The sequence below is a fragment of the Cervus canadensis genome, chromosome 10 (genome assembly GCF_019320065.1).
Source record: "Cervus canadensis isolate Bull #8, Minnesota chromosome 10, ASM1932006v1, whole genome shotgun sequence".
Lineage (NCBI taxonomy): Eukaryota > Metazoa > Chordata > Mammalia > Artiodactyla > Cervidae > Cervus > Cervus canadensis.
This window is the reverse complement of record NC_057395.1, coordinates 35,938,801-35,954,574: the sequence shown is the minus strand read 5'-3', so window position 1 is coordinate 35,954,574 and position 15,774 is coordinate 35,938,801. Positions and strand designations below refer to the sequence as shown.

Sequence of the window (15,774 nt, the reverse complement as noted above, 5' to 3'; positions counted from 1 at the left end):
TAAAAAAAAAAACAAAACAAAACCAGAAACTTCAGGAACAAGTTTCTCATTAACTTAAGGAAAGTCTGATTATTCATTAGCCCACCAAATATTTAGGGAACACTGGGCTGGGTATGGAGACTCTGCCTATGAATAAAAGGCCAGTTTCTGCCTTAAGAAGCTTACAGTTGGGTAAGGATGATGAACTTTGCCCAACTGGACCTGCCATGAATATGAAAACAAACAAACAAAAAAAAGTACCAGGTGTGACAGATCACTTAACAAGAAAACCTTATCTTAGAGAGGTGCCACGGAAATGACATTTCACCTGAGGCCTAAAAACTGACCAGGAGGTAAACACACCTGGGGGGAATCCACACAGGGGGACCTGTGTCCACCACAGAGCTTCTCCCAGTAAACTACCTGCCTTCCCACATCTGCTTAGACCCCTTCCCTCTCTAGAAGCTAGCTTTAGGGATCCCCTATTCCTGTCAATAGCACTCATCACCCAGAATCCTGGTTGGCTGTTTACCTGTGCACAGTCCCCTGGCAGAATGGCTGCACCTTGAAGCCTGGGACTCCTGTTTCTCTACTTCCCAGATCTAGTCCACTGCCTGGTCCCTGGTTCACAGGGACCATCCATCAAATGTTTGTGGAAGGAAGTAAAGCAGGGAAGATGGTGAGAGGGAGGGAGCAACAATGAACTAACACCTCCCTGCGTCCACACTTTATTCTCCACAATGTCCTGCGCCTGAAGCCTGCTAAGTCGCTTAACTCGTGTTGTACTCTTTGCAAACCTATGGACAGTAGCCCGCCAGGCTCCTCTGTCCATGGGATTCTCCAGGCAAGAATACTGGAGTGGGTTGCCATCCCTTCCTCCAGGAGCTTTTCCTGAAGTAGGGATTGAACCCGTGTCTTCTGTCTTCTGCATTGGCAGGCGGGTTCTCTACCATCAGCGCCACTTGGGAAGCCCCACAATGCCCTGGTTTTTGTCAAATAACAAAGGACAGCAGTTACACTCAGAGGTCATAAGGACCATACCCCGCACCCCTCTGCACGTTAATTTAGCGTCGAAATATTTGCAGGAGGCGGAGGAGACAAAGATGAATAAGATGCAGCGTTTCTGTGTTCAGGGCGTTTATGATCAAGGGGTGGAAACACAACAGAAATGCAATTCTTTCATCCTTCCATCTTTTCGCCCAAACGTAAAGCAGAAAAGGCAGGACGAGTTTGGGTGTCAACCATCCAGGCTAGAGCCTGGCCTTACCCGCAGACCGCTAGCTTTACAACTGTGGGTCCGGAGCCCCGCACGAGGAATGCCTGCCTCTGCTCGCTACAAACTTTCCCGCGCATTCACTGGTTCTTCCCAGCCTGGGATGAGGGGGGCGGTTAAACCCATCTGTCCTGAGCGGGGCAGGCGGCGGAGCTGCCCGATCTCTCCTAGCAGGGTGGGATCCCCCGGTCCAACCCCTCCGCAAACCCAGGACGCACCTGCGCGTCTCAGTCTCTGCGACCCCCGCCGCCGCCGCCACCCCTTGGCCTGGCCGCCCCTCCCCGGCACGACGTCACCCCGGTCACGTGGGTGACCCCCTCCCCCGCCACGCCGGACTCAGCTGCTCGGCTCTGAAGCGGGGAGCAGGGGGCGGGCGGCGCGTCTGCTCTGCCCCTCCTGTCCCCGTTGCACTCCCGGGAGCCCGAGTCAGCCGGGAGCAGGGGGTGGGGGGAGTTGGTGAAATCGGAACCCGGGCTCTGAATGAAGGGGAGCAGATGTCCCTGTGTTGCTGGGAGGCCTGGGTGGCCTGCTGTTCAGACGGCGATCGTCGGGGCGCTGACCTTCCGGGGCCGCAGTCCGTCTCGGTGCAGATGGTCTGCCCGCCCTGCCCGCTCCTCGGCGCGGGGCCCGCGGCAGCCGGCGGGTCGGGGGCCGGAGGGAGCAGTCTGCGTGGTTGTGGGGGGGTGAGGGGGAGAGGTCGGGGAGGAGGCCCGCGGGGCCCCGGGCGGGAGGGCAGGGCCGGCCCCGCGCACAAAGGAGCCCGGCGGCGGCCCCTCGGAGGACAATGCAGCCCTGGGGCGCGGGGGGCTGCGCCGCGCTCCAGCTGCCTCTTCACAACGAGGCCTGCAAACGTGCCCACTTGATTCTAAATCCTCTTAGGCGCTCGCGGTGTGAACCGGGAAGGGGGTGGCCCTCCAAGCTTTTGCAATCCCAGGCCTGAAGCCTGGCGCTCGGCGAGCGGTTTGCACCACGCATGCAAATCGAGTTGGCGTCTTGGGAGACGTGGGCAGAGTCTGTTGGGTTACCAGCAAACGCCCCGATACGGCCATTCAGTGCCACGCGGGGTCCCGAAAAATGTGCAGGGTGTTTCCCCTGGAAAGACTTCCTGTTAAGTGTTCAAAAAAGCCAGCTGAGCTGCGCGTCATTAGTCACCCAGGTATTTACACTGTTTTTCCTATTTCCTTTCTCTCTTGGCCTCTGTGGTCAGTGGTATAAAATTCCTAGGAACTCCCACCTAAACACCAGCTTCCTGTTTATGCTCTCAGTGGCTTTAATGTCTAGCTGTTGAAAGCAGTTGACCAAGGCTGTATGAAACGACTAGCAGACAGAGGTTTGCAGGTGAACAGAAAGAGGAGAGAAAAAAAAAAAAAAAACCAAATGGGTAGGTCAAAGGTTCGGGTTCATTTTTAATCACTTATGTCAGAATCACAGGGGGAAAAGGTAAAAGTGAAGTGTAATTTGATGCCCAAGATCGTGGTTTAGTTTCATTTGGTCCCTGTGTCTACAGGAACCTGTAAAATATGATGGAAACTGTAAAATATGATACCTAAACTAGGAACGTTTTCCTTTCTAGCGGGTTAAAGGCTTTTTTCCCCCCAATGTGGCATGATATTTTTGTTATGAAAGGTTAAAATTCTCACATAAGCGCAATCTGTGAGCTCCTTGCAGCTCCTAGGACTGCTTCCTTAAGTGCCTGCAGCAAAATGTTGCATTTCTGTAGCTACCTGAACTGCAGCCCCCCTGACCTGAAAAGAACCTGATAGGGCGCTTACTCAGCTCTTTTTCTGATGCAGAATACCCTGTAGGACTCCCAGGGAGTGAAGAACTACTCCCTGCTAGGATCCCTCTGGAATTCCTTACATCAGAAGACAGCATCTTTCCTTGACAATCTGATATTTTTTTTAAAAGGTTTTCTATCCATAAAACTGGAACCTGTCTCCACTTACGGAACCATGGAGAATTAATCAAATTTCTCTTTCACATGATATTACCCTTCAGATGTTTGGAGACACTCCCCACATCCTCAACCCCAGTCTTCTCCCAGCTAAACACCTGCAGATCCTTCACCAGTCTGTCCCGTGGGTCTGATTCCTGCACCATCCGAGTTATGTAGAGATGCTTCAGTTCACCTGAGTTCCTCTGAAACTGAAGATGGTGTTTCAATCATGCAGAAATTCAGCCTAGGAGGCAGCACTGGAGAAATATGGCTTAAAACCAACAGGGAAAAACAGTCCAACCATGGCCAAGTTATTCAGACAAAAATAAATTCTGGTTTTCCATTTTAGTCTTTTTCTACGCTGAGGCCAGTCATGCCCAGCTCAGTTATGAAGCCGGGGAAAGAAGGAAAAAGCTGTATGGCAGGCTAGCACCGAGCCTTTCATATTCTTGCATTTTATCCTCACAAAACCCTCTGAGTGGGTACTATTGTTTTTCCTCTTTTACTGGCTCCAAGGTCAAAGAATCCATGCAAGGTCACACTGCTAGCAGGGAGCAGAATGAGGTCTCTAACCTGTGAATTGCACTTCCACTGCTTGAAGCTGCTGCCCTGGAGTCCATCCTGAAAACCAAGGTCCTGGATTGGATGTGTTTTTCTGCGTGTTCTATGACATACATCCTATTTATACAGCTACAAAATCTTTTGAAATGCAAGTTAAGAACTTTATGGGGGAAGAGTTCTTTCTGGAAGCAAATGAAACAGAAATTCCAAGTGAGAGCCAAAAGTCATCCCAAACATGGTTTTATTCCAATGGTATTACTTAACAGTAAAGTGTTATATTACCCTTGAATTTCCTGCCTGGGCTCAGGGTAGGCCAGGCCCTGGATGCTTTTTTGTGTTTATCACAGCAAAGCCATCGCCCCTTACTCAACGCTGGCTCTCCAACGTGTCCGTTACTCAAGAAAAAAGGGAAGAATGTTTCCCATGCACGCGCTGTAATTTTTTTTTCTTTTTCGTGTTGCTCAGTCTGCCAGAACAAAAGTAAAACCACAGAAAGGAGATTTAGATCAGCCTCTTCATCTGCCGGCTGTTATGTTACAGTTTTAGGAGGGGTTGGACATCAAACACTTGAAACTGTCATCTATGCATTCCTTCTTGGAATAAAGCAGCATTGGCGTGGACCCCTGCTACATTATTTTCTACCCCCAAATGTTGGAAACTCTTGCCCTCCAGGAAAATACAGAAGAAAACCCTGAATTAAGGGAGTTAGTTCTGAGAAAGTCTCTTGCGGTCAGTAATAAACTGGCACATAATGACATCTGGCCAAATGGATTCTCCACCTTCACAGAGATGTTGCTTGGATGCTCTAATTTGTTGGTTCTTATAAATAGTGCTTGAGAGAACTTTTTTCTTACTGCCCCCCCCCCCAAGCATCCCTGCAAATCACTGCCACATATGATTAAATCTGTTTATTTTCTTTTTTTAAGTATTTATTTACCTGGCTGCATCAGGTCTTAGCTGCGGCATTCTGGATCTTTCATTGTGGCACAGAGACTCTCTTGTAGCATATAGGCTCCAGAGGGCTCAAGTGGGTTTAGTTGTTCTGCGGCATGTGGGGTCTTAATTCCTGGACCAGGAATCAAACCGGCGTCCCCTGTATTACAAGGCAGATCCTTAACTGCTGCAACACCAGGGAAGTCCCTGTTTATTTTCTTCAAACTTAATGGCAACTTAATGCTCTATTCTTTATGCACTTGTTCATGGTCTACCTCCTCTTGATCATGACTTGTGCATAAGTCAGGTAACCTGGTCTATCTCATTTATTACCTAGCATACTTTGAGTAGGTCCTCAAGAAATGTTTTTTGAATGACTACATCTTTTGTGCATATATATGTAGCTCTTAATGCGATTTTCTTGTTAAGATTAATTCTTTGAGTGGTCAAATTGCTAGAGACAGAAAGAACACAGTTGTTTAATAGGTGAAGGGTGTCAATAGGAGAAGAGAAAAAAGTTCTGCAGGTGGATGATGGTAATGGTGGCCCAACAATGTGAATGTACTTAATGCTTCTGTACATTTTAAAGTGGTTACAATGGTGAATTTTATAATATATTTCTTTTACCACAGTAAAATAAATGAATACTTTGACTTGGAATTCTTGGGCTAAGAGTAAGTATGTATATTTTAAATTTGGGTGTATATTACTAAACTTTCCTCCAGAAATTATGCCATTTTTTATGCCAACAACCAGTGCATGTGAAAACCCATTCTATAGCATGCTAGCAACACTCTCTGAGTCTCTTTATTCTTTGTATTTGATAGGTAAACACACACACACACAGAAATAACGCTATAGTTACTTGTGTAACGATGCTTATTATTAAGGGTTGAGCGTATTATTTTCATGTTTGATATTTCTTCTTTGTTTAAAAGCTTATGTGTTCTCTACGTCTGCCCTGCAGATAGGTTCATGGACACAGACGGGGAAGGAGAGGGTGGGGCGAGTTGAAACTAGCATTGGCATATATACACTGCCATGTGTAAAACAGATGCTAGTGGGAAGCTGCTGTATAGCACAGGGAGCTCAGCTCGGTGCTCTGTGATGGCCTAGAGGCGTGGGGCTGGGCTGGGTGGGAGGGGATATATGTATACGTCTAGCTGGTTCACTTTGTTGTACAGAAGAATCTGTACAACAGAATCTGTACAACAACGTTGTAAAGCAATTATACTCCAATTTAAAGTAAATAAGTAAATAAAACATACCCTTTTGTACCTTAGAAAAGCTTTTGTGTTTCCTTTCCCATTTTTATTGGGCTATGTGTTTCCTTTTTTTGATTTGTAGGAGCTCTGTGTATAGTAAATATATTAACTCTCAGTCTGTTACACAGTTTGCAAATATTTTTTCCAGTTCATTATTTCTCTGTGTTACTTGTAATTTTCTGCTACATGAGATTTAAAATTATGTACTGTATCAATATAATCTTGGGATGGAAAAGTCCCTTCCCCATCCCAAGATTATAAAAATAGTCATAGCTTTTATCCAGTACATTCATGGCTTTGTACTTTTATACTTAAATTTTTGAGGCATCTGTATGTTGATGGTAAAGACTAAGGTAAAGATTCAGTTGAGTTTTCCCTTACCTAATCATTTATTCTATCATCATTTATATAATCCATGTTTCCACTGAGTAATTTGAAATGATATCTTTTTGTTGCAATAAGTAACCATATTCCAAGGTCCATTTCATTGCTCTATGTATCCTGGCACCTAGATGTACTGTTTTATTTACAACGTTACCCATATATTTAGATGGTTCCTCTTGCAATAAATTTGGCAATAAGGAGTTCATGATCTGAGCCACAGTCAGCTCCCGGTCTTGTTTTTGCTGACTGTATAGAGCTTCTCCATCTTTGGCTGCAAAGAAGATAATCAGTCTGATTTCGGTGTTGACCATCTGGTGATGTCCATGTGTAGAGTCTTCTCTTCTGTTGTTGGAAGAGGGTATTTGCTATGACCAGTGAGTTCTCTTGGCAGAACTCTATTGGCCTTTGCCCTGTTTCATTCTGTACTCCAAGGCCAAATTTGCCAGTTACTCCGTGTGTTTCTTGACTTCCTACTTTTGCATTCCAGTCCCCTATAATGAAAAGGACATCTTTTTTGGGTGTTAGTTCTAAAAGGTCTTGTAGGTCTTCATAGAATCATTCAACTTCAGCTTCTTCAGAGTTACTGGTTGGGGCATAGGCTTGGATTACCGTGATATTGAATGGTTTGCCTTGGAAATGAACAGAGATCATTCTGTCATTTTTGAGATTGCATCCAAGTACTGCATTTTGGACTCTTGTTGACCATGATGGCTACTCCATTTTTTCTAAGGGATTCCTGCCTACAGTAGTAGATATAATGGTCATCTGAGTTAAATTCACCCATTCCAGTCTGTTTTAGTTCGCTGATTCCTAGAATGTCGACATTCACTCTTGCCATCTCCTGTTTGACCACTTCCAATTTGCCTTGATTCATGGACCTAACATTCCAGGTTCCTATGCAATATTGCTCTTTACAGCATTGGACCTTGCTTCTATCACCAGTCACATCCACAACTGGGTATTGTTTTTGCTTTGGCTCCATCCCTTCATTCTTTCTGGAGTTATTTCTCCACTGATCTTCAGTAGCATATTGGGCACCCACCGACCTAGGGAGTTCCTCTTTCAGTATCCTATCATTTTGCCTTTCCATCCTAAAGGAGATCAGTCCTGGGTATTCATTGGAAGGACTGATGCTGAAGCTGAAACTCCAATACTTTGGCCACCTCATGTGAAGAGTTGACTCATTGGAAAAGACCCTGATGCTGGGAGGGATTGGGGGCAGGAGGAGAAGGGGACGACAGAGGATGAGATGGCTGGATGGCATCACTGACTCGATGAACATGAGTTTGAGTAAACTCTGGGAGTTGGTGATGGACAGGGAGGCCTGGCATGCTACGATTCATGGGGTCACAAAAAGTCGGACACGACTGAGCGACTGAACTGACCTGATTGCCATAAATCCTGTACTAGTGATGCGCATTTAAGAATTAACTGATTATTGGAAACATTTTATTTTTTAAAAATATTTACTTATTTGGTGGTGTCAGGTCTTGGTTGCGGCATGTAGAATCTTTATTTCGTCGTGCAGGATCTTTTGTTACAGTGCACAGATTCCCTAGTTGTGGCATGTGGGCTTCAGTAGTTGCGGGACTTACGCTGTCTAGCTGTCGCTCCTGTGCTCTGGAGTGCCTGGGCTCAATAGTTGCAGTGGATTCTTAACCACTGGGCCACCAGGGAATTCCCAGAAAGAGTTTACATTATGTATAATTGGAAAGGTAGAGCCAGAGAGAAAATTTCCTCTCCTGGGAGTCAGCAGAAGATGCCTAGAAGGACCAGTGATGGAAGAAGAGGGCTTGGCTGGGATGACTGGTGCAGTGTCAGGCCTGTCTTATATCTAAATCATATTCCCCAGAGGGATTAATTCAGCTTTCTGTTGTGGACAGAAAGCTGGTGGGCTCTGCCCTCTTGGTATTGAGTTCTGTCTCTGCTACTTCCTATGTTTACGGTCTTGGATAAATCACTAAAGCAATCTGCTTATCTCAAGGCAAAGGACAGCTACCAACATGATCGCTGTAAAGGTTAAACAGTACATTTCATTGCACTCTGCAAAATAAGATCTAAATATTTATCATCATCATCATCATTATTATTACTACAACTGCTATAGGGGCAGATGGTTTCCCTTCCATGGCTTCATGCTTCTGCCTGTTCATCTGTGTCCTGGCCAGGCTGCTTCCTTGTGGGACATCCTTCTTCTCCAAGGAAGAGATGTTTGAAGGATGGTGACACTCAGAGGCTGCCATCATCCAAGGGCGTGACCGCAGGCAGCAGCCCCTCTGATCACCTCATCCAGGACTCAGCTGCCTTCATGTGCCCACACTCTTCCTACAGACATTCTTAATTTGCTAATTCTATCGTTTACATATTTTTGTGGGGGAGGAGGTCTTTGTGTTGTGGGGCCTTTGATCTAGACCAGGGGTCCCCAACCTCTGAGATCTAATGCCTGATGATCTGAGATGGAGCTGATGTAATTGTGATAGAAATAAAGTGCACATAATAATATAAATGTGGGCTTTCCAGTGGCTCAGTGGTAAAGAATTCGCCTGCTAATGCAAGGAGATGCAGGTTTGATCCCTGGGTCGGGAAGATCCCCCAGAAGAGGAAATGGCAACCCACTGCAGTGTTCTTGTCTGAAAAGCTCCAGGGACAGAGGAGCCCGGTGGGCTACAGTCCATAGGGTCGCAAAGTATTGGACATGATTAAGCTACTGGGCATGCACACGCACAATAACTGTAATGAGCTTGAGTCATCTCGAAACCACCACCACCCTCTCCCTCAATCCGTGGAAAAACTGTCTTCCACGAAACTGGTCCCTGGTGCCAAGAAGGTTGGGGACCACTGGTTGAGACCACTGGTTCTGACCCAGCTCAACTAGTGAGCGAGCGCACTGTTGCGGGCACCAGGAGGTAACAGGGTGCTTTGGTTGTCACTCTGCCATTGTTCCTTGGTGATACCACATACACGATCAAACCTCATGGGAGGGGGACTGACTGACAGAGACGTGGGACATTGCTGGTTCTATCGGGATAATACCATCCCAGCCATCAAATCCTCCCTGCTCTGACCGCTAAGCTCTGACGATTACCTGTCCCCGACCTGGGTCAGTTACTCCCACCAGGAGGAGACCCTGCACATGGACTGAGAGTTCATTAGATACCAGTCACAGCTCTTACTATGGGCTCTGCCCCTGCAGCCGGCTTCGAAGTGGAATCCTGTGAAGTGGGTACCACTGTGCCCAGGTCTCCATCACCACATGCTTGGTCTAGGCTGATTCCTGCCCTCCACCTCCAGCCCCTCTGGGACCCTGGCCTGGGACCTGGCTCTCTATTGACCATCTACTCCCTGGATCCAGACCCCTCTTCGCCCCAGCCCCTGCAATTCCTTCTCTAGTTTGCCTGTGCTGTTCGAATTCTGTCTTATTTTCTCTGGGTGGTGTTTCACTTAGCATCTTGCCGGCATGGCTAAAAGAAAACTTAGTGAGTGTTCAAGACACCCTGGACCCAAGCAGGACACAAGAGTTTCTGGCCAGCAGGGGGTTCAGTGAAGGTCAGGTATGAGGTGAACTGTGGACCTGGCTGACCCTGGAGCCTGCTGTCATTAGAGGAAGACTGGGGGACATCGCCAGCATCTCCTGTGATCCTGCAGCACCTGTGCCACTTGCTGGGAATCAGAGGCAGGCAAGACAGACGTGATTCTCAGCCTCCGGGACCTCAATCCAAGCGGGGGTGGGGGGTGGGGAGGGGGACGGACAAACATCATAAACCAAGTGAATGAAACAGCCCAGTGTGGAGAGCGCTGTCCAGGCATGGCTGGGTGCTGAGATGGAGGCGAGGCAGCCGGCCTGGAGGCCCACTTAGACCTGATGCCGGGGAAGCCCTCTCTGAATGCCTTAATTGCACTTTCAACATGAACTTCCATCACAAGATTTAGAAAGACTTCCACCAGCTTCTGTTATATTTTTGCCAGTTTGCTAGTCACAAAATTTAAAAAAACTAAAAAACACAATCACCAGGTGGTGAGCAGAGAAACCTGTAAAAGTTAGCATCCCTGGCCCCAGGCACATCCCCCTCTTTGTTGCCCTTTGACACCTTTTACTTGATTGCACTGAAGCCTGGATTAATTTTTCCTGGCCTGAGGCCCATGCTAATTTGCATGGCTATTCTATATACGGGTCAGGTCCAGGAAGACAGCAGGCCAGCCTGAATTCACAAACAGAGTCGCATCCATCAAGTAGCCACGAGCTCAATATACTCGCTGAAAAGAATGGAGGGTAATGAGAAATCCTACTGCGGCCTGAAAGCGTGACTCACCAGGGCTGCTCTGTGGTCAAGCTGATGGGTAAAGCACTCCATCATCCTTATGTTCCCCTTGTCAAACACTTGTGGGCTTCCATTTTGGGCTTTAGACATGTAATTATGGTTCCCATTGTTTTCAAAGCCAGAATGAAGCCTCAGATGATATAATTAATTGTGAGTTAGGTGGAGAACCTTCTTTCGTTGTGTGCTCTCTTCTGCGATGTTCATACAAATCCTCGTTTTGCCCAGTAATACCATATAGTGCCTAACCGCACGAGTCTATAAAGTACACGTTAATGCTATCACATTTAGCTGTTGTTCTGAGTGGGTAACCAGAAGACTTAACTTACAATGGGGGCTAAAATCTATTGTAGGAAACTCCAATCTTTCCCTATGTTTCTTGGCACCATCAATAATTCTTATGGTCACTGGGAGTGTTTGTTCATTTTTTTCACACATTTATTCATTCATTCAGTCAGTCAACAAGTATCATTTTAGGTCTTGATGTGAGAAGAACTGTCCTAAGTATGAAGATGTGTGGTCTCTAACCAAAACTAGAGCTACCATGCATGCTCAGTCACTTAGTCGTGTCTGACTCTTTGCAACCCCATGGCCTGTAGCCCACCAGGCTCCTCTGCCCATGGAATTCTCCAGGCAAGAATATTGGAGTGGGGTCAAGCCTCCTCCTCCAGGGGATCTTCCTCACCCAGGGACCAAACCCGAATCCTCCTGCAGCTCCTGTATTTTCAGGAAGATTTATTGTCGGGCAGATTCTTTACCACTGAGCTACCTGGGAAATCCAGAGTTGCCATATGATCCAGAAATCCCACTCCAAGGCATATATATCCAGACAAAACTATAATTCAAAGATACATGTACCCCTAGGTTCACAGCAGCACTGTTCACAGTAGGTAAGACGTGGAAACCAGCTTCACTGGCAGATGAACGGATAAATAAGATGTGGTACATATATATAATGGAATATTACTCAGCCATGAAAAGAATGAAATAACACCATTTGCAGAACATACATGGGCCTAGAGATTATCATACTGAGTGAAGAAAGTTAGACAGAGAAAGACAAATATCATGACATCACTTACACATGGGCTCTAAAATATGACAAACTTACCTATGAAATAGAAACAGACTCACAGACACAGAGAACAGACTTGTGGTCGCTAAGCAGGGACCACAGCAGAGAGTTTTGGAATCAGCAGGTGCAAACTATTATACATAGAACAGATACACAACAAAGTCCTACTGTGTAGGACAGGAAGCTATATTCAACTTCCTATGATAAACCATCATGGAAAAGACTATGAAAAAGAAAATATATATATCCCTTGGCCCAGGGATTGAACTGGCATCCCCTGCATTGGCAGGCAGATTCTTAACCACCAGACCACCAGGGAAGTCCCTACAATGATCTTTTAAGTTCACTCATGTAACAGTTGGCCCAACCAACCTGGGTCTAGGTGCCATAAGTTTCCTAAATGGAGGAAAGTGAAAGTGAAGTCGCTCAGTTGTGTTTGACTCTTTGTGACCCCATGGACTGTAGCCTGCCAGGCTCCTCCATCCTGGATTCTCCAGGTAAGAATACTGGAGTGGGTTGCCATTTCCTTCTCCAGGGGATCTTCCCGACACAGGGATTGAACCCGGGTCTCCCTCACTGCAGGCGGACTCTTCACCGTCTGAGCCACCAGGGGTTCCTGGTTTTCCTAAATGAATGAATGGAGTCAATTCAGAAAGTCTTACTTAAACTAATCATCTGGAAAAGTACAAATAAAACCAGAGTGAGCTGGTGTATGTTTTCTAACTGTGGCAATTTGCTGGTTCTTGACCTTCAGTCACCATGTCCTTTTGGAGCATGTCATCTGTCGGTTCATTTGCCCGGCTTTCACTGAACCTGTTATGTGGGGTCATATGCTGGCCCCAAACCACACCTCCTTCCTCATGGCCACACACTCTCCCTTCAGGCATGGACCACCGGGCACACATGCAGATAAAGTGAGCAGACATGGCCACCCTCAAGGCACCCTGTCGGGTGGGGGTGACAGCCACACATCAACCATTCCTAGGTGATGGAGGCTGTGGTGGGGTCTGCCCCAGGTCTTGAGGACGCAGAGCAGACAAGCGAGCTCAGCTCTGCAGAAGCAGTGGGTGCCAAGGCTGGAGACCAGGGCATGTGGTGGGGAGGAGGGTGGCTTGCCTGACACAGAGGACTAGGATAGACAGGCTGGGGAGGCAGGTCCCCACCCAAGCCTGACCTGATTGTTCTGTGAATGTCCTGAGTGGGACATTCCGGCCCCTCTGCCTCAGCAGGGTGACCAGAATCAAGCATCCGCAACTACCCTCCAGGGCCTGCTGCTGGGCTGGAAGAGGCAACTCAGACCTTTGTTCTTGGGAGACAGGGAGGGAGCTGGTGAAGGGTGAGTATTCCTCTTCCTTTTGACGTTGAAACAAACCACATTAACTGCTTCGTGAATCCCTGTTCAGGTGTCCAACAGCCCCAGCAGCACACGGGGACCCCTCCCTGGCGTGGCCCAGCCCAAATGGAGACATGCCCTGAGCCCTCAGAAAGGCCTACAGCACGAGGCTAAAAATAGGCACGCAAGGCAGCCCAGACCCAGGGATCAATGTGCTTCACAGGCCCCAGGAAAGGCAGCTGTATCAAGTTCAGGCTTCCTCCCGCCAAGCCTCAGGGTCGTGAGAGACTTCCCAGCTTGGCTTGGAGCTGGGAAAGAGGGGGAGGAAGTGGAGAGGCAGGATGTGGTGGAGGGCCCTGGGCTGTCTGGAGGGCCAGAGCTGCGAGCAAAAATCCTCCTACGGACTCTTTGAACAGTTTAAAAAAACAAAAGCGTGCACAAACACACACACAGTCCCTAAAAACAGCTCTTTGCTTTAATCTCCTTTGGTGGAAACTGGGATTTGGGGCGGTTCTCATGGGGGTGGCCAGCTCTTGGTTTTGAGGGTCTTCTGAGTATGTACGGCCATCAGCAAGGCTGTGATAAGCACCAGATGAACCCTGATAAAGCTACACTCGTCCCAGGTTTATGGACATGAGTGATGGCAGAGCAGCACTTTCCAGAGCAGTGACTTCTTGGTGGTGATTTGCAAAGAACCTGATCAGGCTCAGTGTGATGAAGCAGGAGGCACTTTTCTGATCCCGCTCTTCCAGCTTCTCTTCCCTCTTCCCTTGAAGCAGTGGAGCAGGTCCTGATGGCTGGCATGGTTTCATTCGGGGGCGGGGGCACGAGTCCAAGGGACTGGAATTATGATAGGTTTCAGTCCTGATTCCTTGTGTTCTAGGACAAAAAAGACACTTCCTCTTTGCTTCTGAATTCTTTCCGGAAGAGAAAAGCAAAAAGCCATTTGAGGAAGATAGAGCAACATGGTCACCCCTCCGTCCTCCCCAGGGACCCTCTTCTGGGGGCTTCTGTTAGCAGGTGGGTGAACTCTCTTCCAAGTGTATTAAACATGAGAAGCTTTGAGCATGTTTCTGGTGAGTCACACAGATGGGGATGGCTCATTTTTCAGACTCTGACAAGGATTGTTACCAAAATACCTAAGGCAGATATCGTCAACATTTTGGGACACATACATTTTTTTTTCCATTTATTTTTATTAGTTGGAGGCTAATTACTTTACAATATTGTAGTGGTTTTTTGCCATAAATTGACATGAATCAGCCATGGATTTACATGTGTTCCCCATCCCGAACCCCTCTCCCGCCTCCCTCTCCATCCCATCCCTCTGGGCTCTCCCCTTTTACTTCTCATTTTTTATTTGTAATATCTTAGGTAATGCACTTTCTTATTTCTTAAAGCTTTTTTTAAAAATGTGGACCATTTTTTAAAATATTTATTGAATTTGTTATAATATTGCTTCTGTTTTATGTTTTTTTTTTTTTTTTGGCCACAAGGCATGTGGGATCTCAGCTCCCTGACTAGGGATCAAATCCTCATCCCCTGCAATGGAAGGTCAAGTTTTAAACACTGGACTGCCAGGGAAGGCCCAATGCACTTAATTCCGCCTGCTCTCCCTGCCCACGCCCCCCCCCCGCCCACCACCAGGTTTATGGAGATATAGGACTTCCCAGGGGGAGCTAGTAGTCAAGAACCCATCTGCCTATGCAGGAGACATAAGAGACGCGGGTTCGATCCCCAGGTCGGGAACATCCCCTGGAGAAGGGCGTGGCAACCCACTCCAGTATTCTTGCCTGGAGATGTTAATTAAACACTGATTCATTTGGAAGGATCACTCAGGCACGAGCTACGCCTGCTGCACACGAATGGTGACTTGTGCTGATGCCTATTTCAGGGGGGAAAAGGCACAAAGTGGCGGCAAATAGTTTGCCTTTTGGTGGTCTGGGACGGTCTTTGCTCTCCTCGTGCTTCTGCACCTGCAGAGTTAAAGCTTCTCAAGTAGGAAAAAACCTGCAATCCCAGGGTGTCGTTAACTCACTGTGTGGACCAGACTTTTGCTCCATCCTTCTCCCTTTTATTTCAAAGAGGTTTTTTTTTTGTTTTTTTTTTTTTTTTTTGCACTTACTCCAGCTAGTTCTAAAGACCTCAACTGTTAGGGAATAAATTTGCTTATAATGATGAATGGGCGTTTTGACAACCCAGGGTTTTGCTTCCAGAGCACTTTTACAGGTGCTAAATACCACCCGACAGGGAAGGAGCCCGGGACACCCAATAGAGAAGTGTGTCTCTCTCATGTTGCAGAGAGATCGGTGACCTGTTTAAAACTGCCCAACAAATTGGTGACAGGCAAAGTGGATTGCCTTCAGCCACACGCTCACACGGAGGGAAAAAATGAAGGAGCGAGTCATCCTCTGCCCATCTGTCTTTAATTAGAGACAAAGGAAGTCAGGACTTTTTTTATCCACTGGAGAAAAACAGTGCAACTTTACTAGCTAAACACTGAAAATCCCTGTCATCAAAAATCCATGGGATTGGGCTTCTGGAAGGCCAGCCTGGCAGTAAATGACAGCGATGTGGCTGTCCAGGGAGCAGCTGCAGAGTGAGCATCCCAGGATGGAGCGTCAGGAGCGGCTGGCACCGGGTGGGGAGCAGGGTTCTGCCTGCCCTGGAGCCCTCGGGATAGTCCTGGTCCCTTGGCTCTGTTCTCCTGAGGGGGAAA

General features: G+C 47.4%; 1 long non-coding RNA gene across 1 annotated transcript in view; it reads right to left on the bottom strand.

Moving 5' to 3' along the window:
• Positions 1-1,068: 1,068 nt before the first annotated feature.
• The window catches only part of LOC122448176, a 163,143-nt gene continuing 148,437 nt past the window's right edge, over positions 1,069-15,774 (bottom strand). Inside the window, exons 4-5 of the long non-coding RNA XR_006271533.1 lie at positions 4,687-4,842; positions 1,069-4,215 (exon numbers count right to left, since the gene is read on the bottom strand). This is a non-coding gene — a long non-coding RNA (uncharacterized LOC122448176). The remainder of the gene's footprint in view (positions 4,216-4,686; positions 4,843-15,774) is intronic.